At 44.2% G+C, this 21,845-nt stretch overlaps 1 long non-coding RNA gene across 9 annotated transcripts in view; it reads right to left on the bottom strand.

The window, feature by feature from the left end:
• Window positions 1-20,426, bottom strand: part of LOC134486426 (uncharacterized) — a 68,865-nt gene extending 48,439 nt beyond the window's left edge. For 3 of the 9 annotated variants that reach the window (XR_010065338.1, XR_010065340.1, XR_010065339.1), the window contains exons 1-2: window positions 18,240-20,426; window positions 17,968-18,064 (exon numbers count right to left, since the gene is read on the bottom strand). This is a non-coding gene — a long non-coding RNA (uncharacterized LOC134486426). Of the gene's footprint in view, window positions 1-1,568; window positions 1,887-10,714; window positions 13,544-17,967; window positions 18,065-18,239 lie in introns of those variants that run through there. The other 6 variants (XR_010065334.1, XR_010065336.1, XR_010065333.1 and 3 more) reach the window with 6 other exon arrangements.
• Window positions 20,427-21,845: the final 1,419 nt, after the last annotated feature.

Raw genomic sequence — 21,845 nt, forward strand, 5'->3', positions numbered from 1 at the left:
GGACATTGGAGTGAGATCACATCTTTGGAACTTAATTAAGTAATTAATATGATAAAGGGGATTGTAAGCCAGACCCAAAAGGACATAAGTGGTATAGGCTCACTGATAAGTGGATATTAGCCAAAATGCACAGAATACCCATGATACACCCCACAGACCCTAAGAAGTTAAACAAGAAGAAAGGCCCAAGTGAAAATGCTTAAATCCCACTTAGGAGGAGGAACAAAATAGTCATGGGAGGCAGGAGAGGAAGAGATGAATGGGAAGGGAGTCAGGGGAATAGAGGGAAAGAATCAGTTATGGGGAGAGATAGGAGAGAGGCCCCAGAGGGCCATAAGAATGAATGGAAATATGCAGCTGCTGGGGGAGGAGGATGGGGGGAAGCTCTAGGAAGTCCCAGAGACTTGGGATGAGGGAGGCTTCCAGGACTTAACTTGGTTGACCTTAGCAAAAATGTCCAAGAGTGGGGATATGGAACCTGAAGAGACCACCTCCAGTAGTCAGACAGGACCCCCAGTGGAGGAATGGAGAGAACAACCCGCCTACAATACTTTCAGCCCAAAATTGCTCCTGTCTAAAAGAAATGCAGGGACAAAACTGGAGCAGAGACTGAAGGAATGGCCAACCAGTGAGCAGCCCAACTTGGGATCCATCCCATGGGCAGGCACCAGTAACACGGTTACTGATGATGTGTTGTGCTTGTAGACAAGAGCCCAGCCTGGCTGTCCTCTGAGAGGACTAAGACAGAAGATACCTATAGCCAAGCATTGGATGGAGATCGGGGACCCCTATGATAGAGTTAGGGGAAGGATTGAAGGGACTAAAGGGATGGCAACCCCACAAGAAGACAATGTCAACTAACCTGGACCCCTGAGAGCTCCCAGGGACTGAGCCACCAACAAAAGAGCAAACAGAGGCTGGTCCAAGCCCCTCTCCCCACCTCATATGTAGCAGAGGTCTGCCTTGTCTGGTCTCAATGGGAGAATATGCACCCAATCCTGTAGAGACGTGATGCCACAGGGTAGGAAGATATGGGGGGGGGGGAATCTTGGAGTCAAAGGGGAGGGGGATTGAGGAAGAACTCTGCAAGAGGACTGGGAGGGAGGATAGCATTTGGGGCGTAAATAAATAAAATAATTAATATTTTTTAAAAAGCTTCTCTGTTTGTAATAAAGCAATGGGAGCCAGGGCCCTAACCCCATTCCTGATCTCAGTTTACTCCTAAGTTGGCCGGTCTTCTCTTACCTTCATTCAACTCGCAATGATCCTTAGAGCAAAATTTGAAAACCATAGATTGAAAACACAAGCATACATTGCCCAAAGATTTGAGAATGTGTGAGTTATGCAACCTTTGACCTACGACTGAGAAATATGTAGGAGTGATTCTCTAGCTTCATCTCAAGTCTAATACCCTCCAAGGGGTCCAATGAGTGGCCAGTGCCACAGGAGGAAAAAGTCAACATACGTAGCTATATGGGAGAAAATCTATGTCAAGAAGTACAGTGTTTTTCTTCTTCAAAGCTACTGAAGCTAAATCTGAGATGGAAAAAAAGCGAAAATGCCCCTGGTTGCCGTGATTATTTTTTATACTGTTGAATATTACATATGCATTTATACATATTTATATATTTGCAAACCTTAATTCTTTATGGAAAGCTGTAAAAAAATGAAGTAGCAAAGATGTTATAATGGTAAAATGGAAAAAAAGAAAGAAAGATGCTTTGGGTGACAGCTAAAGATCCAGGGTCAACATGATAAAGTCTGGGGAACTCAGCCAACCCGTTGGTCCCACTCATGAGATGCTCATCAAACAGTCCTTTGCAGCCAGGTGTTGGAGATTCAGTGTTGAGAGGGTTGCCTGGTGGAACTGCCAAGAATCTCCACATCTGAAAAAATGAGACCAGTAACAGTAACCACCCCTTAGACACTGGGAGGATCAATCAGGATCATCTATGTAAACGGCTACCTTAACAACTTTAATCAACTTTTCCCCCCTCTCATTTCTTTTCTGAGATTCAGATGTCCATCTGAATTAGCTGTAGGGGAAGAAAAAGGAGACTTGGTCATTTGAAAACAGCCACACTTGTTAGCTGCTTGTGCTAATAGCAACAAAACACATCTTTCCTTACTACTGATGTCAAAATGACTGAAGCAGCAGATCGCAGTGGCAACTGTGGATGATCCCAGCACTGGGGAAGCAGGGTCAAGAAGATCAAGAGCTCAAGGCCAGCCTTGGTTACAAAGCAAATTGGAGGCAAGCCTGGGCTACATAAGACCCTGTCAAAAGAAAAGAGAGAAAGAGAAAAGCCCCGAAGCAATGGCTGCATATGTGGCACATAGCTGCCATCCTAGAGAGGATGGTGTAAGAGACAGGAGGATTGAGACTTCAATCCAACCTGGGCTATGCTGCACAGTGAGACCCTGTCTCAAAAATCCAAAAGACAAATAGGAAGCCTGAAACCATAAACCAAATGTTGTTGTTGTCATTGTTGTTTTGGTTTGGTTTGGGTTTTTAATGAGATAATGTGTGGATGTATACAAGAGTGTTTCAGATAAGGAATAACGCAGAAAATGAAGGTCATGGGTGTTTTCAGAAAAACTAAAAGCAGTCATCAGGTTCGGGACAGTGCATTAGTTATCTGCAACAATGTGACATCATTTTATTTGTTTGGTTTGATACAGAATTTCTATGTGTAGCTCTGGCTGCCCTGAAACTCAATCTGTAGATCAAACTCCCAAAGACTCGCCAGCCTTTGCCCCCCCGAGTGGCATAAGTGCTGGGGTTAAAGGTATCTGCTAACACTGCCCTGGCCATCGAAGAATGATTCTGGTCTCAGGGCCACTCCATAGGTTGAAACACTTCACCATGAGCACCAGATTGTTCCTCTGCAGCACCAAGACAGAAGACACACCTGTGTCACCATCAGGCCACCTGGGTAGGCAACAGTCTAGAATCTAGGTCAATCCAGGTACAGGACGAACACATTAAGACTTTAGTAAATACATGAAAGAAACGTAAGGGGTTGGGGATTTAGCTCAGTGGTAGAGTGCTTGCCTGGGAAGCGCAAGGCCCTGGGTTCGGTCCCCAGCTCCGAAAAAAAGAACCAAAAAAAAAAAAAAGAAGAAAAGAAAAAAAAGAAACGTAAGCAATCATTTGAGGCAACAAAGTCAGAAAAACAAATAAAATAACCCAGCCATCTGTACTCAGTTTGCTGTGGCCGCTCTCCTACCTCTGTCTTTTTCTCTTACTCTTGGTTATTTGTTGGTTGAGATTTTGATTTTTGTCGTTGTTTTGTTTTAGCAGGGTGTTTTACATTTTTCTGGTTTTGGTTTTGGTTTTGGTTGGTGTTAGGGCTGGTGGTAGTGGAGGTAGTTTTTTGAGACAGGATCTCTCTATGTAGCCCTGGCTGGCTGGCCTAGAACTTACTACTTGGGCCACCAACTCAGCAACCTTGAATTTGTGGAGATTCTCAGGGCTCAGTCACCTGAATGCTGAGATTACAAGTGTTGTCTTGGTGTCAATGCATTTTTTTTTTCCAGTGAGAAAGTATCTCCTTGTGGAAGAAATGACTTAGGACATGAGGGAGGTCCTTGATTAGTAACCAGTAGCTCTCCCTCTCGTCATAGAGTGGACTTGTTTCTTTAAACAAACTTCTGGAAAAAATCTTCTTAAAGCTGCGGTTGCATTTCAAAAGAAACCAAGGAACAGGATGAATGGGTGGGAAGCCACAGAGAAAAATCTTTCTTCTGTCTTTGCCAGACTTTCTCCCAGAAAAGCACAACCAGGCCTGATAGTGTACTTCTGTGAGCCCAGCTCTGAGAAGCTGCAGCAGTGGGATTGTTCAAGGCTGACCTGCGTTCCACAGCTAAACCTTGTCTCAAAGGTTCGAGTTCAGCAAAACTGGTTTCTACAAGGCTAACGATTGCTCAGTGACTTGAGAGATGAGCATCCATTTCTCCCATTTACTCCAGCTGTGCCTCGCAGTGCAATGCGGACAAGGATTACAGAAAAGATACCCTTCCTTGGTGTCCTGAGCTGTTTATGAAGTCATGTAAAAGGGGGCCAAACCACATCGCATCTGATGTGCTTTCAGGGACTCACAATCCTAATCACAAGACACTACTACAAAGTTGAGCACTCCCTGCTGAAGGGAGCTGACGAAGGAGGGCATAAGCATTGACGTTTATACGCTGGTTATATGTTCCAGATTAAAACGGTTCAGTTAAAAGATTATTGGGAAGAAAAGGCTGTGTGTTCACGATAACACCAAAAGGTTTCTGGGAGACAGGTAACCTTAGAGATGTTTAGTGAGTCTAAGTCACTCAGACAAATCAAGATGCTCTCCATGTATAAGACACATCCTTGAGAGGTCCAAGGACTGACACCATCTGTTCAGCTTAAACTAGAGTCAACATACTGTTTCCCACATGGTAGGGTGTTTCTGATCATTTGCCAAACAGAAATTAGTCTTTCCCCATCAAAATGCTTTACTCTGACCATCGTCAGAGGAAGTTAACAGAATCTCTCTGGGTTTGCTTAATTTGTTTTGTGTTCTGTGATGCTGTGGATTGAAATCAGGTAAGCATCTACTGCACAACTACCTACCCAGGCTTAACCGTTTTGAGCCCACCCCTTTCCCAACCCATTCTCTGCCACTAAATTACTGACCCTCTAAGTGTGTGTGTGTGTATGTGTGTGTGTGTGTGTGTGTGTGTGTGTGTGTGTGTGCGTGTGCGCACCACATGCTACAGTATTCCTATAGAGGCCAGAGGACAACCTTGTGGAGTTGTTTCTCTCCTTCCATCTCTGTCTTCTGTTGTGAGTACCACAACCTGGCTATTCTTCAATTTTCTTGACAGTTCTCCTGTCTCTGCCTCCCATCTCACCTTAGGAGTGCTGAGATTATAACTGTTAGTCACCACATGCAGCTCTTTTTGGGGGGGATCTGGGACTCAAATTCAAGTCATCAGGCTTACATGGCAAGAATTTGCCTGCTGAGCAAACCATAACAAACTGATACTTCAAAATACTTAAAACTATTCTTAGACCATTTATTTTCTGGACTACAAAGTCCTGTTTCTCTTCATTTTTCTCACCAGAAGCCACATCTTTAACTTGATCAGATCCAGCAGTACCACCATAACTGGATACTTAGTCTTGGCTGTGCAATCCAAGCCCGTCATCTTCATCCTGCCTGTCTTCCTCTCACCATTGGATCATGCCCCTAGCAACCAGTCTGTGGTTGGCCTATCAAACCCCATCTCTGTGCCCCACATCATGTCAAACACTAAGGGACATAGGCCATAGTCTCAGGCATGCCTTCTACCCACAAGAATCTTACGAATTTGTTGGAAACAATTTGAGGATGGTGTAATGAAAGCATCCACTGTGACACCGTGAGAAAATGGCAATGACGGTGGTGAAAACTAAGATAGAGGCACAACTCCACACTTCACTTGCATATTCTCTTCAAGGTCTGTAGACATTGTTCAACAGGAAGAGAATTAACTTTGAGTCTCTTCAGTTAGAATTCTAGCTCACAATTTTAGCAGTCCCTTTAAGTCATGCTTGGTTATGTAATACTCACTTCCAAAATATCTTAACTCTTAGAAAAGAGTCCCCATTAGCTGTTTTGTAGCTCTGGGCTAAGCTTGGTCCATCTGTGATCTTCAATAAAATCATTAGCACTCTGAAAATGTATATTTATTCCTACCTAGTTTTCTAATATCTATAAAGAAATGGTATAATGGATGTGCTGAAAGGCATTTTGTTATTTTTAGACAGGCAACTTAAGATCTAAGAAAGACATACGTTAGAATAACTGTTGCTGACTGAATCGTGATCTCATGCTATTTCACACATTGAAGACCTGACTTGCAATCCCTGGAATGTAACCGTATTCATACATAGGGTCTTTAAAAAAGAGTTTAAGGGTTGGGGATTTAGCTCAGTAGTAGAGCGCTTGCCTAGGAAGCGCAAGGCCCTGGGTTCGGTCCCCAGCTCCGGAAAAAAAAAATAAAAAAAAAAAATAAAAAAGAGTTTAAGCTAAAATGAGTCAGTGACTTGGATATTAGTCGATACGACCAGTGTCCTTTTGGGAAGAGGAAATATGTACACTGGTCAAGTTGAATATGAGTGTCCATCACAGGTTCCTGTTTGGAATGTTAGATCTCTAGCTAGTCCCCCTATTTTGTAAGATTATGGGAACTCTAAGAGCTGGGGCCTAAGGGTTGGGGATTTAGTAGAGTGCTTGCCTGGTCCCCAGTTCCAAAAAAAAAAAAAAAAAAAAAAAAAGAGCTGGGGCCTAGCTGGATACAGTAGGTCAGTAAGCCAGGTCTTTGTGGGCTTGCCCTTGCCCACTTCCTGTCTTATTCGATGACTCTAATTGGCCATGCTGTGCATGACTATCTGCCGCACTCTTTTACTACCACATTATTCTGCTCAAGCACATGAGGCCAAGTAACTGTGGACTGCACATTCTGAAGCCATAAGCCAAATAAGAATGCCCTCATAAGTTGTTTTTGTAAGATGTTTGATCACATCTGCACAAAAATAACCAATATAGATACAAACATAGATACAGACCGGTGCAGAGGGAAGAATAGCAAAGGAGAGAAAATGCCAAAGGAACCAGCTCTGAAGACATCTTGGCCACAGCAAAACTTTTGAGCAAATAACATTTTGCTGTAGCCAATCAGTGGCAGTTCGTTACAGCATGCCCACCAAACCCATCCAAGTAGACTCTCATTTCTCCATGGGGGGGGGGGGGGTAAAAGAACATAGAACTTGGTTCCATGATTCCGACTGACATTTGTTATTTTATACATTCCAGTGGTGTCTGGGGTAACTAATATTGATAATACTTGTTGAACTAATGAATTAACATTGTAAGTCTTAGTTAATTCAAGATACAACTTCAGCTATTTGTGCTAGTGCATGCTTGTGAATCCAGCACTTGGGAAGCTGAGACAAGAGAATTACAAGTTCAAGGACAATCTGGCTACATAGTCCTCCTCTTTGGAGGTGGGGAAATATGTTAGTGACTCAAAGAGAACATTAACCTGAAAATAATAACTCATTTATTATTAATAAGTCAAATGCAGTGCTGGAGAGATGGCTTGGTGGTTAAGAGCACTTACTGCTCTTACAGAGAACCCAGATTAAGTTCGCAGCACTTTCATGGTGACTTACAACCTTCTACAACTCCAGTTCTAGGGGATCTTTTCTGACCTACTTAAGTACCAGGAATTCACATGATGCACATACATGCAGGCAAATAAAACATCCATATACATGAAATATATATATATATATGCACATATATATATCATATGTACTTACATATTAGGTGAATTTATAATAATAGCTTAAAACATTCATATATTACTATAGCAAAGAGCCAGAAAAGTTATAATTTGTTTGTATGTTCATGAGTCACTTCAACAACATAAAAGTCTCAAGTTATCAAGAGGTAAAATTGTGAACTAATGAAAATATTTCAGCTGAACATTGATTCCAGTCTCTAATATTCTAATTCTAATCTCCCTTAAGATTTGTTTCTCAGAGTTTGTCCTACTGAAGTTGTTTGAAATATAGTTACCTCAAACGTGAATGCTGTTTGGACTACGGCAGTAATCACTCCACTGTTTGCAAGGGTTGATTGGGCTGACCTGGCCAGGTAGGCCAATTTCCTCTTTCTCCATCACCACTATGTGTGTATCCTTCCAAGATCACTGAGCTCTGTCGACCATGCCCTGTTTACTAGAACCTCTAGACAAGCTCTCAAGATCACAGCTTTTACATCTTCTAGATGTAAAAGATGACTTTGCAAATCAAGGAGTATTATTTAGGATTGGGGAGCCATCTCTAAAGGAAGGCACAGATTCCAAGCTGGAGACAATTAAACTTACCCATGAGAAAGAAGGACCAGGATATGTGAGGTTTCCCTCGATGGTACATCTCTATTGTCAGTCTGACTTTATTTAGAAATCACCATGGAAACATACCTCTGAGCGTGTCTATGGTTTCCAGAAAGGCTTAACTGAGGAGGAAAGGCATACCACGAGTGTGGGTAGCACCATTTCATGGGCTAGGGGTTTGCACTAAAAAAGGAGAAAAGCTCGCTAAGCAGCGGCATCCATCTCTCTGTTTCGTACAAAGTGCAGTGTGACTAGCGGTGGGGTGCACACTTCGCCATCATGCCTCCCTGCCGTGATGGAGTCATCCTCAAGCCCAAATAAACTCTTCCGTAAATTGCTTTGTCAGGTATTGTGTCGTCGCAACCTAGAAAAATAATGAGCACAATCCCCTGTCCTGTGTTTGATCCTATTTAGAGCCTTTTCACACTATTCAACGGGCTATTTCCTGAAGTGTTTCCAGAATTAAACATCTGCAACTGCCGGCGTTGCCTGATGATCAGCCTCCTCTCTGAGAACAGACAGCGATGCTCTCTGCAGACCTTCCCCGTCTGGGAATACATGTCCTTTTCTCTTCTCTGCTTGGAACTTCCCAACGAATGTGGATCTCCCACTGGCTATTTAACTAAAACCTGACCATCAACTTCTCTTCGGCTTCAAGGAGTAGGGAAAGGAGAGGAGAAATGGAGAAGAAAGGACAGATTCTGAAGTATTACAGAAGTAACTCCTGAGACAAGGTTAGGATACCGGGTCCTCGCCGTCAGCAACTCCACACATTCTTTCTCAGGAACTATGTGTGGAGAACGTACTTCATGCAATAGATAAGCCCCTGGGAATTCAGTAGAGAGCCAAATGGACAGAAATATATCTGCCCCTAGGAATCACATCCCATTTTGTAAAAGTAATTAAATATATATCGTGCTATACAGTTGGGTCCAGTGAAGCATGCCTTTTATCCCTATTACTTGGAAAGCCAAGATACGAGGACCACACACAATTCAAGTTCCACATAAACAACTTATTGAGACTGGTCCCAAAACTTGGGGAAATATAAAAGGTAGAAGGGGATGAACATGTGTGTTGCTCCGTGATAGAGTGACCCCCGCTATTGTCCCCACAACCAAAAAAAGGTGAGGGAAACATAATAGGAACTATTCAATGCAATAAAGAAAAAGTAAAATGAAGGTGAAAGATGTATAATGTGATAACAGGTTAAAGTATTAGCTTCTCTAAGGAAAGGAGGTCAGAAGACTTGTGGGAGAGCAAATCACACCGTGACCAGTCCTAACTGCCTAGCTTCACAATGAACTGAGAGTCCCCAAAGAAGCAATGTCTGCCTTAAAGGTTCTATAGTCTGCCAGACATTGGCTGAGTGGAGGATCATTATTGCAGAAAAGTGGGATGCTGCAGGTTCAGAGCCCAGGGTGTCTGGGACTCTCTTTGATCCTCTTTCGTTGCCATGTATCATTAACCTCAGTGTCGGACATAACATCTTCTTCACTTTCAGGTAACACTCTTCGGATGTAGGGCTGAGCTGCATTCACCAAGACTCCCCAATCCTAAAGGAGAAGGTCAACCCCTATTCTATAGACCTAGTTCCCGGTCTTGCTGCAGCCCACCTGCCCAGTAACTCTACTTTGTTTAGTTTGTAAACAATCTACTCATTACTCCCTTTCATGAGACTACAGACATACATGTAAACTTTTCCATAATACAGCATGTCCCTCAGAATGACTCAGATCCCTGCTCATTCAGCGTGGACTCAGCAACAAACGTCTTCAAAGCTGTGTTGGGTTTGTTTGTTTTTAAGACAATACCTGTCAGAGCCCCAGTCATTATTCATTATGTGAATTTGAGCAAATTACCTAAGCTTTCTGTTTTGAAATGTTACTATCTTTGAAATGAGAATGACTATACTTAATTTATAGAGGGTCCATAAGTCAATGTAAAAACAAGATAAAACATTGCCTGGGATCTGAGAACCCCATAGGGACTAAGTTTTCAAATTTCTCTTTAAAATAATCCTTTCTGCTCTTTGACTTCAACTCTTTGACTTAAATAGACTAATTATACTGTATACCTCACTGGCTTGTGGAAGGGGCTAGATGAGACCAACACAAAGAGCTACTCTCTTAACAGGTGCAGCAGCATCCTCGGTGGGGAAATATTCACTGGGACAAGGTGGTATGACCTTGAAGGCATGAGTAGATATCTACAATAATCTGGGAATAAAAGAGTTGACAGATAATTAAGATCCTCTGTACTGAGACTAGAGGTGGAGCGCAGTGGGGGGAGTGCTAACCTACAAACCCCCAGATTGGCAACCACCAGGAGACGAAGGTAAAACAATAAGAAATTCAGGGTCAACTTCAGCTACATAGAACATTCAAAACCAGTTTTGACTTCCTGAGACCCTATTTCAAAATAAGGAGGAAGTGGGGGGAAAGGAGGGAGGAAGTAGGGGGAAGGAGGAAAGAGAACAAAAAAGAAGATGGGGGGCACAGCAGTGAGGAATATATTGGCACTGAGATGTAAAGAACATGGAGAGAAAATGTGGGAGGGGTTGCTATAAACAGGGATTATACAGAGCCAGTGAACTGTGGATGTTCTCTAAGGGAGAGCCAGTGGAGAAACATCTTGAAAAGAGAGATCCATGAAATTAAATTTGAAACTCTTTGTTTAGTGAAAACATGAATACCTATCTGTTCATGTCTCCAAAACCTTGAGCAGGCAATTACACTCCTAAGGGTAATTACACTCCTTTTGTGTAAATCTGTGGAAGAATGTAGTGAAAGAGAGAGAGAGAGAGAGAGAGAGAGAGAGAGAGAGAGAGAGAGAGAGAGAGATGTGTTTGAACAGGGGAAGGTATAAGTCCATAGTGGAGCCTAAATCTCACACAATGGTGAGGCCTGGGTAAGCAGTCCATACGGTCCATTACTCCACAGCTGAATCAAGGTAGACAGATCAGTCAGAAAGGAAAGGTACTGAGGTTCTAAGAACAGTTGGTGACAAATTGTGACTGCAATGCCACAGGCCACATCGAACCCAGAAAATGAACGCATTCACCTTTACCTTAATCTCTATTCCAGTAACAGTGAGAATCAAAATAGCTCTCCTTGTCAGATGTGGCTGGCACCCTCCTCGCACTACGTTCCAAGTCTTTTGGGGTTCCATGAATAGGAAGAGAGCCCTAGATTATGTCATTTTAGGAAGAAACAACTGTGTAATCTATTCAAGGTGTCAGCTGTTGGGCTTTTCCATTCTTTTGCAGAAACTTAACTACTCTGTGTACCGTTACGAGGGCTGACAAGATGCCTCGGTAGGGAATAACACTAACCGCCAAGCCTGACAGCCTGCGTTTGATCCTCAGGATCCACAGGGTGGGACAGAGAACTGGCTCTCATGGGTTATCTTCTCATCTCCACGTTTCCATGAGGTAAAAAAGCTCACGAATTCTCACTGCCTTGATCTTTGCCAGAGTAGAGTCATGGACTGAACCCTCTGCAACCCCGAGCAAATCGTCCTCCTTTTAATACTATGGCAATGACGGGATAGCCATCCACAAACCTCCTTCTAAGTTGTGTCAGTTATTTAATTAAAACAGCAAGGCAGTAGAACATAAAGTATCTTAAGAAAGAAAATATGCAAACACAGAGCCATTTAAAGTGATTGAGGTATATATAGCACACAATATGTAAAATCAAGAAAATACAATTAAAATAGGTAGATCATGAGCCATAGGAAATCACATTAGAAGGTTAATTTTTTCTTATTTAACTTTTTATTATTTTTTGTGTGAATTTCACAATGCATCCTAATCCTAGACATCTTCCCATCCCTTTACACCTACCCTCTACCCTTATAACCTCCCCAGCTAAAAATTAAAAAATAAAAATAAAAAAACAACTCACTGGGGAAACTGTAGTGTGTCACAGTATATCCCACAGTACACTCTTTAGTTCACATCTCTTCATTTGCAAATGTTCATTGCAATGAGTCATTGGTCTGGTTCAAGGCCTATGGCTTCTGCTACATTATCAATACTGGATCCTCATTAGGACTCCTCTCCGATATCCTGTTATTGCCCTGCTGTTTTGGATCTGTAGGATGGGCCTCTTCACACATTTCAGCAATTCCCAGATGGGGTAGATGCTGGGATAGGCCAAAGCCCTGGCTCTGGGCCTGGGAAGTAACTGGTAGACTGACCAGCTCTCCTGCACCCATACCACCAGTGCAAGATCTGTAGCATTGTACCAGCTAGTTCCTCCAGTGCTACAGCTGGCAAGAGGCAGAGCCAGCTTTCCTGCTCTCCTGCCCTCACACACCCCACCAGGGTCAGCTCCACTGTGCTGCTCATGCAAGGTACAGGACCTGCTCTCCTAAGAGCGGCAGCAAGTGAGGGGCAGGGCCAGCTCTCCAACTCTCATGAATCCAGGGCCAGCTCTCCTACCTGCTTCAGGTGCTGAGCAGCAAGGGAGGGGAGGAGGGCATCTCTCTCCCACCCTGTGCTACCACTTGCTCAGCAGACAGTGATAGGGCCAGCTCTCCCAAGTTCACACTTTTGGGGAAGATTCACCCACAACACCTGCAACCAAGGCCAGCTCAATGGTGCTTCCTGGGCTAGGCGCAGGCCCATTCTACTGAGTGCTACAGCTGGTGAGGGGCTCTCCTGCCTTTGGGACCAGCTGTCTCATGATGACCAGGCAAGGGATGGGATTTGCTCTGCACAGCCCTCAGACAGGGTGGCAGTCTGGATGGGAGCCCAGACCAGGGACATCCTCCTGACCTTTGGTGGTAACAAACCTCTACTGCTGGAGGGCCACAGACCCAGATGTGGCCCCTGGTGGCAGCATGGGCCAGAACCTCATCATGGCCCATGGCATTGCCAGCTACTCACATCAGGCTATTCCTCACTACCCTTGAGTCTCCAGTTGTGCCTCTCTTCCTTAGACATACATCCTTCGGCTCCTTTTTGCCTTCCATCTCTCCACCCCTTACCTGCTCATCTTAGTAGTGCCTGGAGCCTCTAGGTGTCTAGGTCGTTTCAAAGTGCTATATCTTCCCCTGCCATATAGCATCAAGTAGGGATCCACTTGCCCAGGCCCCATGCCACTGGGTAGGAATGTTCTCAAGAGTGTTCTGGTCTCCTGGGGTCACAGGGTGCCAGTCTTGGGGTCCAAGAATCATAATTTGAAACCAGATTATAATAAATCTTAAACACCTTCATGAGAAATTTGAGCTCTGTTTGTAGGCAAACAATGAAACTAGTTTGGGAGCAACTTGAGATGTGCTAATGAGCTAGTTTGTAGAGGTGGAAGGAAAGCAGGCTTCCACTAATGTATATTTATCTTTGACCCTAAGTATGTGATAAAGATTTATTAGTGTTTTTTAATCAAAGATAATATATTAGTTCTAGTTATTAGTCCCCTGGATAATTCTATTTTTGAAGATGAAAATTGGAATGAGATAGAGGCATTGGGTGAGATTGCAAAGACAAATGTCCTGATGGCACCAGATCCAATGCTTGGCTTCATATTCATGGCCCCGGGATGACATCATGCTGTCATCAACTGTTGTTTTCCATAGCTTTTGATGGAAGGAGGAATCCCCAGTCCATTTGTAGTTTCTATCATAAGCAAAATAAGAACAGACAAAACAGCACCTAATTTTCTGATAGAAAAAAAAATCTATTACAAGGATAGTTGTCCCTAAAGTATCTCAAGAAAAATGAATAAACTCAGGCTAGACAGCTCATGAAATTACCCATCCATGCATCATCCATCAGTCACCTGATGATGTTACCAGCTACCGTGACTGTATAATATTCATATAGAAATTTAGCCTCATGGGAGAGAAGAAATCAAGTTGTCACATTTGCAATGTTTCCTACTAAAGATGTCTCAGCCTGAGGTTGTGAAGGAACAGGGAAAGGTTTAAATTATTTCTGAACATATGTATTTCTATAGTATAAATAAAAATACATAAAATAAATGTCTTAAATATATTTTTTATTAAAATACTTTACCTGATCAACTGGGTATTTAGCGCTTTGAACACAAGTTGAAAGACAAATGAAGTTTATCACACAAGTCGTGTCTTCCATGGGATGAACTTAAGTAAAAACTCTAAATTGGTGGCTGGACAAACAAGCACTGGCCTTGCATCTTACAAAGTTGGACACTGCCCATTCCAAAGCTCATAAGAAAATACCCAACTATCCTGATTGCTCTTCTTTTTACCCCCAGAGACACAGAAAGTATAACTGAGCCCACGTGGCTCCAGTCTGTTACAGTAAAGATGCTGATGATGTTACTAATGGTAATGGTGATAATGGTGATGACAATGACAGTGATGGTGCTGATGATGGTTATAGTGATGGTGGTAACAGTGGTGATGACAGTGATGGTGCTGTTGATAGTTATAGTGACAATGGTGATGGTGGTGATGATAGTGATAGTGTGATGATAGTTATAGGGATGGTGACAGTGATGGTGCTATTGATGGTTATGATGATGATGATGAGAGTGATGGTGCTGATGATGATTATAGTGACAATGGTGATGGTGGTGATGATAGTGATGGTGCTGATGATAGTTATAGTGATGGTGATAGTGATGGTGCTGTGATGGTTATAGTGATGATGATAGTGATGGTGCTTGTGATGGTTATAGTGACAATGGTGATGATGGTGATGATAGTGATGGTGCTTGTGATGGTTATAGTGACAATGGTGATGATGGTGATGATAGTGATGGTGCTGTTGATGGTTATAGTGATGGTGGTGACAATGGTGATGATAGTGATGGTGCTGATGATGGTTATAGTGATGGTGGTGACAATGGTGATGATAGTGATGGTGCTGATGATGGTTATTGTGATGGTGGTGACAATGGTGATGATAGTGATGGTGCTGATGATAGTTATAATGATGGTGATGATAGTGATGGTGCTGTTGATAGTTATAGTGATGGTGATGATAGTGATGGTGCTATTGATGGTTATAGTGACAATGGAGATGGTGGTGATGACAGTGATAGTGCTGATGATGGTTATAGTGATGGTGGTGACAGTGATGGTGCTGATGACGGTTATAGTGACAATGGTGATGGTGCTGATGATGGTGATGGTGCTGATAACGGTTATAGCGATGGTGTTGACAGTGGTAATGATAGTGATGGTGCTGTTGATGGTTATAGTGATGATGATAATAGTGATAGTGCTCGTGATGGTGATGACAGTGGTAGTGATGATAGCAATATGGCACTGATGGTGACAAGTTATGATGCTGATAACTTTAAACATATCAATGTCATCTTTGATGAATATAAAAAGCCAGAGAGCCCCTAAGTGCTAGTGGAATGGGGAACACTCCAGGAGGAGGAGGAAAGGTATACAGAATTAAGGAGGAGGTCAGTGGCTTAGTCCTCTTCATCCCTGACCTCTCTTTTTGTCTCCAGAAACAAGATAGCCAACTCTACTTGCCTTTTAGATTTTGATTTAGTCTTTGTTATTACTTTTGCAGTGTGAGCATGGTGCTCTGTCAATTAATTCTTCCTCCACATGGGCACTGAGAACAAATGGAAACAAGTCTCCCCCTAGCAAAAATGTTGGCAGCGCATTAAACAGGCCCCTCTGACTCTCCTTTTCTATTTTTATTGTTTGGGGTTTTTGGTGGTAGTGAATGCTGGGCCCATCTCAAGTCTCCCTTAGCTCCCTCCAATCAATGCGCATCCATCCCCAGAGGCCCCAGAGCCTCTGAGAAGCAAGTAGCAAATGGAATGAAAGGCAACAAATGATCCGCAGCCCCAGAGCTTTGTTTCCAGAAGCATCTGGTGGACACTTCCAGATCTCTGAGTCTGGAAATGACAGGAAGCAGTAAAGGCAGCTATGTGGCTCAGAAAAAAAAAAGGGGGGAGGTACAGACTTGAATGTCTTGCCATTATTAAATTTCCCAGTAAACCAGAGTCTTCAAAGTTTGCCAGATTTTTGCCTAACCTCATCCACATTTAAATGTCTTCGGAAAACCAGGAAGAGCATTTAGAGGGGAGACTCATTCATGTTTGGACTCGGGCAGACTTAGGAACCTTTGATAACACTATCCTTACCCTGCCTGGCCACACCACCAAGCCGTCAGCAAGAACTCCCTCAATGGGCACAAGATTTCCCCTGGAATTTACAGAGCAGAAACCTTAAACACATATCAGCAGAAGAACCAGATTACATAATGTCTCCATCACCCTCCTGACAGCTACAATTATGAGTCAATTCTGGTTTAAATATGAAACCGGAAGCTCCGCATTTCCCCTCTGACGATGTGGCAGGCTAAGTTAGAGCTCTCCAGGCCTGTCAGTTTGGAGATCTGAGCCGCTTCCATAGTCACTAATCTAGCAAGAGACCAAATGACCGGGTAATTAAAAGCAGCACTGCAGAGAGCCCTGCTCTGCGCCAGATGTTCTCCTTGCTCAGCCATTACCCACAGAAGGAACAGAAATACACCCCGCCCCCAGCCTGGCCCTTTAAATTCTCCTTTTCTTTATCCTTTCCAGCTAATTTCCGGCTTCTGATCTTTCAATCCCACAAAATAAAGTAAAAATAAAAGCCCCATTACGGAAAGATGGCATGTTATTGAACACATGACTGTAAGTTGTAATGCTCTCTGTAGTCTCCTCTTTGTACGTCTTAAAGCATTCCAGCGCCTGAGACGTTACGTTACCCTGGCAACCTCACATGACTAAGGACTCCAGAGAGCCCCACCTAGCTGCAGGGACTCATTTAAGTCAACAAGGACCACCCCTACACTTAGTAGCCCAGAGACTGAGTAAATAGCACTGCTGGTGGGGGAGTGGGGTTTATTTTAGGGACCAAAGACTGTTTAATGAGGTAGCCCCTCCCTTTTTTTGTTTTCTTTCTTTCGTTCGTTCTTTCTTTCTTTTTTTAAACCCCAAACACAAGACAAATAAAACTCCCCATCCTACCCTTTAGAGAAGCCTCATTAAGGTCGCGGGTCAGCTGGAAAATAGAAGAGAGGTCTTCTGGGCATTTTTCTAGCTAATGGACCAATTACAAGGCTCAAAAAAAAAAAAAAAAAGCCAATAATTCATTCCTGCAAAAATGAAAAGGAAAAAAATGGCAAAGTGTAACAGAACTTCTGTGAGCTTATCAGATTGGAAAAGGCAGTTTGTGTCTGTCTCCCTAACTTCACTGAAGGCTGCCCTGACTTTAGAACCTCAGATGCCTGCCTAAAGGATCTTTCAGGGACAGAGACTGGAGAAGCAATCCTGATTCTAATTAGTGGCCATAAATACATTGTTTAACCTTTTTAGAGTAATGGAAACAGAGTTTCTGAGTGCCCGTGGGCTGGCCTCAAACTCATTGTGTAGCTAAGGATAACCCTTGAATTCTTGACGTATTTCCCAAGTGCTAAGATTGCTGGTGTGTACCAGCTTTCGACTTTCAACTATAGCGATCTCCTCTGGATTGTTAGCATTTGCTAAGACCGCGCTGCCTGCTCATGACCAAGCTGAAGGACAGAAAGCAGCAGGATGATTTGGAGAGCATTCACCAGGTCTGTGTGAAGGGCACTGTTCTCATGCTAGTGTGTGGCCTGTGCTCTAGCCCAGGTAGGGCCTGGCCTGTGGGGAGCTTTACGCTGTGCTGGTTGAGTCTACGAGGTTAAAGAGAATGAATCAAATCAGGAGAGGATCTTAGCTGTCAGAGAGGATGTCCTTACAAAGGCAAAATGCAGACTAGAATGACAGTTAAATGAAACCCCAGGATAAGAAGGGAAATTATTGTGCACAGCCCCATACTAGTGGTCAAGCTATACCCTAAATACGGAAACACCGAGGCACCATTCTTTTTTTTTTTTTTTTTTTCCGGAGCTGGGGACCGAACCCAGGGCCTTGCTAGGGCCTTGCTCTTGCTAGGCAAGCGCTCTACCACTGAGCTAAATCCCCAACCCCCATTCTTAAAGTAGATTACCCATTGCTTGATCTGTGTGTATGTGGAAACAGTGAGGGTGGGGTAGGGGGAGGAGCCTGCATTTCTTACCGTGCTACTTGAGCAGGAAGTTTGTCCTGGAGATGCCGGGAATGATGCTTGAGGTAGGGCCTCCTCCTCTTCCATCCCATGTTCATTTGCTTCCTGACTTATGGTGTGTGTGTACAAAAAAAAGAAAGAAAGAAAAAAAAAGAAAAGAAAAGAAAAGAAAAAAAGTCATATATTTCAAGCCTCAGAGAAAAAAATAACCAAACAGAAGTATAAGCCAAGCCCCAGGTAGCAATCACCATGGAGACAAGCATATAAGCAGCAGTGATGCTTACCATGCATAACCATTACTTTGACTGACCATCCTGTCTCCATGGCATGCTTAAAGAATGAACGACGGACGGGGTATACTCCTTACTGACGTAAAACATGATTCACGGTAGCCAGAGCTAACCACCTCCAAATCTGGAAAGAATGAGTCTTCCACCTGAGTGCCCACTCTCCCTCTGGGTCATTTCAGGAAACATTTGAGGCATGTTTGTGCTCTCAAAAATGTTTCCCAACCTTCCCTTCAAACTTCTCAACGTCTTCCTAGTGCAGGATCCTCAGGAATCAGGAACCACCTTGTGCTTCCTACTTCTCACTTGGAATTATACAAAACAAAGCAACAACAACAACAACAAGGTTCGGATTTTATTCACACATTCAAAGACTGTATTTTCTAAGCACTGATAATCAGTGTTAAGGATCTACTCTGAACACAGAACCTTTCCCACACTTCCGAACAAAGCAAACAAACAAACAAACAACCCAAGAGATCATGAAAGCCAAGGCAACACACGCCTAACTCCAGCACTCTGGAGGTAGAGGCCAGCGGATCTGGAATATACCACCATTCCTGGCTACAGAGGAAATTCAAGAACCAAGTCTCAGAAACACAGCAAACAAAGCTACAACAAAAGGATCCGTATTCTCTAGGAAGCACCTGCTGGAGGAGAGACAGACTTTTAACTATCGGTCCCAGGGGAATGCAGTATAAATTCAACCGGAGAACTCAAAAAAAAAATCTTTTTATATGGGTGTTGCTGGGGCTTCAGTTCACAAACTTCCCACATGTGCATGTATAAGGTGCCCACCACCAATTTAGAAAGAATTTCATCCCTCTTTCATGGAGTCAGTTCCTTAGCCTTAGGATTTTTTTTTCCCTGTAACAAACCGCTGTACCCTGAGCGGCTTTGTGAGTTCTCCATAGTCATCCACTTGTCTCCAGGGAGGAAGGAAGGAACTCAAGAGTCTCAAAATAGTAGCCGGGTCCTAGTCCTTCAAGTGTAGGTTACATCACTTTACAGGGCTGGTTGTGACATCACTTCTAGACCTGAACGCGGCCCACCCCACCTCTGAGAAAATGGAAAATGCTGAGCCGCAGCCCCAGGACTTTCTCGTCCAGAGGCGGTTTCTTGTCTGCCTAAACCTGACTGCAGGGCAGGTGGGTGTAGAGCCCAGCAAAGAAGCCTTTGAAAGCAGGAACCCAGGCTTTGCAGGTCAACTTGGATCAAGTCCAAACTGGGTTCCAGCCCGCACACACCCCCGCCCCCTGGTGACAAGCAATCTGTTTATGGGGACACTTTTGTGAGGTTACAGAATCTCTGGAAGAGAGGGAGCGGGTTCTGGCCTGGTTTCTAGGTAACCCGCCACACCAAGGTGCACAAACAAGATCGGACAGAGAGAGGGGTAAAAAGAGAAGCTGGCCGGCCAGGGCCCCCTCCCGGGCCGCCGTGAAACGCGCTTTAATTGCTTCAAAGGGCCCTTCTCAATGGGGTTTCAGAGGCGCGGGAGCGGGTCCCCGGCGAGGGCTCCTTTCCGGCTGGCCAGCATTCCTGGGCGCTGCGAGGGGAGAGCCCGCGGCTCATTTCCATGCCTGTCGCATACTGCCTCCGTTGTGCCGAGCCGGGCCGCGAGGGGAGCGCGGCTGGCAGCGAACAAAGCCCCATTCATCCCCGGGGATGGCTTCCTCCCGGACCAGCCGCGGCCGCAGATGGGCTGGCTCGGGCACGCCATCCATCTCCAGGCCGGGGAGCACGGCCCCGCCCGCGCACAGAGTGGTGATGCAGGGCGCCCCCGGGCTGCGGTACTCAGGCCTCCACGGAGGGGGAGAGGCTGTGCTGGGACAGGCGAACACTGAGGCTTTTCAGCCGGGAAATCCCGTGTCCTCGCCGGCTCCTTGAGAGCGAGGATGTCAGTTTCCACCACCCTCTTCCCCACTCCGCCACCCACCCCCGGGATGGTACGGTCCGTCTTCCCCGGTTGTGAAGGGACTTTGTTTCTCCTCTGTGGCCTCTGCAGTCCCCACGAAAGGGTTACTTCCTGACTTTTGTGTCTCTTCAATCCAGTGCCTTCAAAGTTCCTCCCCTCTGGTTATGACTAAGTACATAATTGCGAGGCTTATCCATAAGGTTTTCCAGAATTCAAACATCCCTCCAGGTTAGTCTGGGACTGTAGCTTCGCAATAAACATCTTTTTGGTGTGTGTTTGGTTGGTTTGTTTTATTTCCTTCTCCCCTGCACGCACTTGTTCCACAACTGTTTGCGGGCTCCATAGGCTTTTCCTTTGGTCCCACGTGTTAGACACCCCCTCCCCAACACACACACACACACACACACACACACACACACACACACACACACACACACACACACACACACACACACCGAGAAAGCTACAGAACTCTAACGTCAAACAGAAGCAAGGCTGGGTCACTTTTCCTTCCTTCTGAGGAAGCCCCTCCAGGCTGGGTTCCACAGCCCAAGACAGAAACAGGCTCCAGACACATTCCTCCCCAGCGGATGCAATAGGGCATGGCAGGATCAAACAGCCACCAGACACTGAGGAGACTGGCTCCAATCTATCCATCTTCCAGATAAGAAGCGATAAGATCTGGGAGGGGAAAGGATTTGTTCACCTCAGGCGGAAGCTGGTTCATTTCAGGAAAAGACAGGAAAAAAAAAAAAAAAAAAAACCCGCCCCAATAAAACATAACAATCTACAAAAAAATTTTTTTTCAAGAAAAATTATTATTCACCAAATATGTTGGCTTCTCTGCTTATACTAAAAGAGGCCTCTGCTCCAGTGCATGAGAATTGCTTCTGTGTTTCTTTTACTTCCTGCATTTTGAACACCATTGGCCTCTCTCCAAAACAGACCTCTTTCCTCTGGAAGGGAATGAAAACCTTCAAAATGTTCACATGCAGATAGAGTGACTCTGCACTCGTTATTTCTAAAGGTATGGGGGTGGGAAGAGAAAATTCCAAGTGCTTTACACATGGCCTCTCTAATTCCTCACAGTAGGCTTTGAACTTGATTCTATAGCTTCCTCCCTTTTACAGAAAAAAAAGAACCAAAGCTGAGAGACTGAGATAAACCTTCCCGGGCCACTCATAGGTTAAATGGTCAAAGCTGACTCTGATCTCTTCCCCACAGAGACCTTGCTTACACAGCCACAGGGCAACAAACCCGGACACAGGGAGGCTGCAGGCAGAGGTTTTGTGAGAGAGGACACCTCGTCCTACCTGGAGGGGAGAGCTGGCAGAGGACTTGATTTACCAGGGAAAGTTTCTTCCAGGATGCAAAGTGTTGAGTTAATTATCACTCCCTAGGCTGCCTTAGCATCTTATCTTCCAAGGAATGCTCTGGAAATAATAGTACCTTGGTTTTCTGTCAGAGAAAACTTGAGTTCAAAGTTCAGGCCTACCATTTCCAAAATAGAGGAGATGTTTGAATGATTATTTATCTCCTCATCTATTAAGCAGAGGAAATAAAAGCATTTGTGTTCTTGTGAGGATTCAAATGAGCCAGCCCATGTAAATGTTTAGCTCCAAGTTTTCTTCATTATCATTTCTATCAAGTCGGGTAGCCGCATTAAGCTTAATTTAAAGCAAGATTTT

The sequence above is a fragment of the Rattus norvegicus genome, chromosome 3 (assembly GCF_036323735.1).
Source record: "Rattus norvegicus strain BN/NHsdMcwi chromosome 3, GRCr8, whole genome shotgun sequence".
Lineage (NCBI taxonomy): Eukaryota > Metazoa > Chordata > Mammalia > Rodentia > Muridae > Rattus > Rattus norvegicus.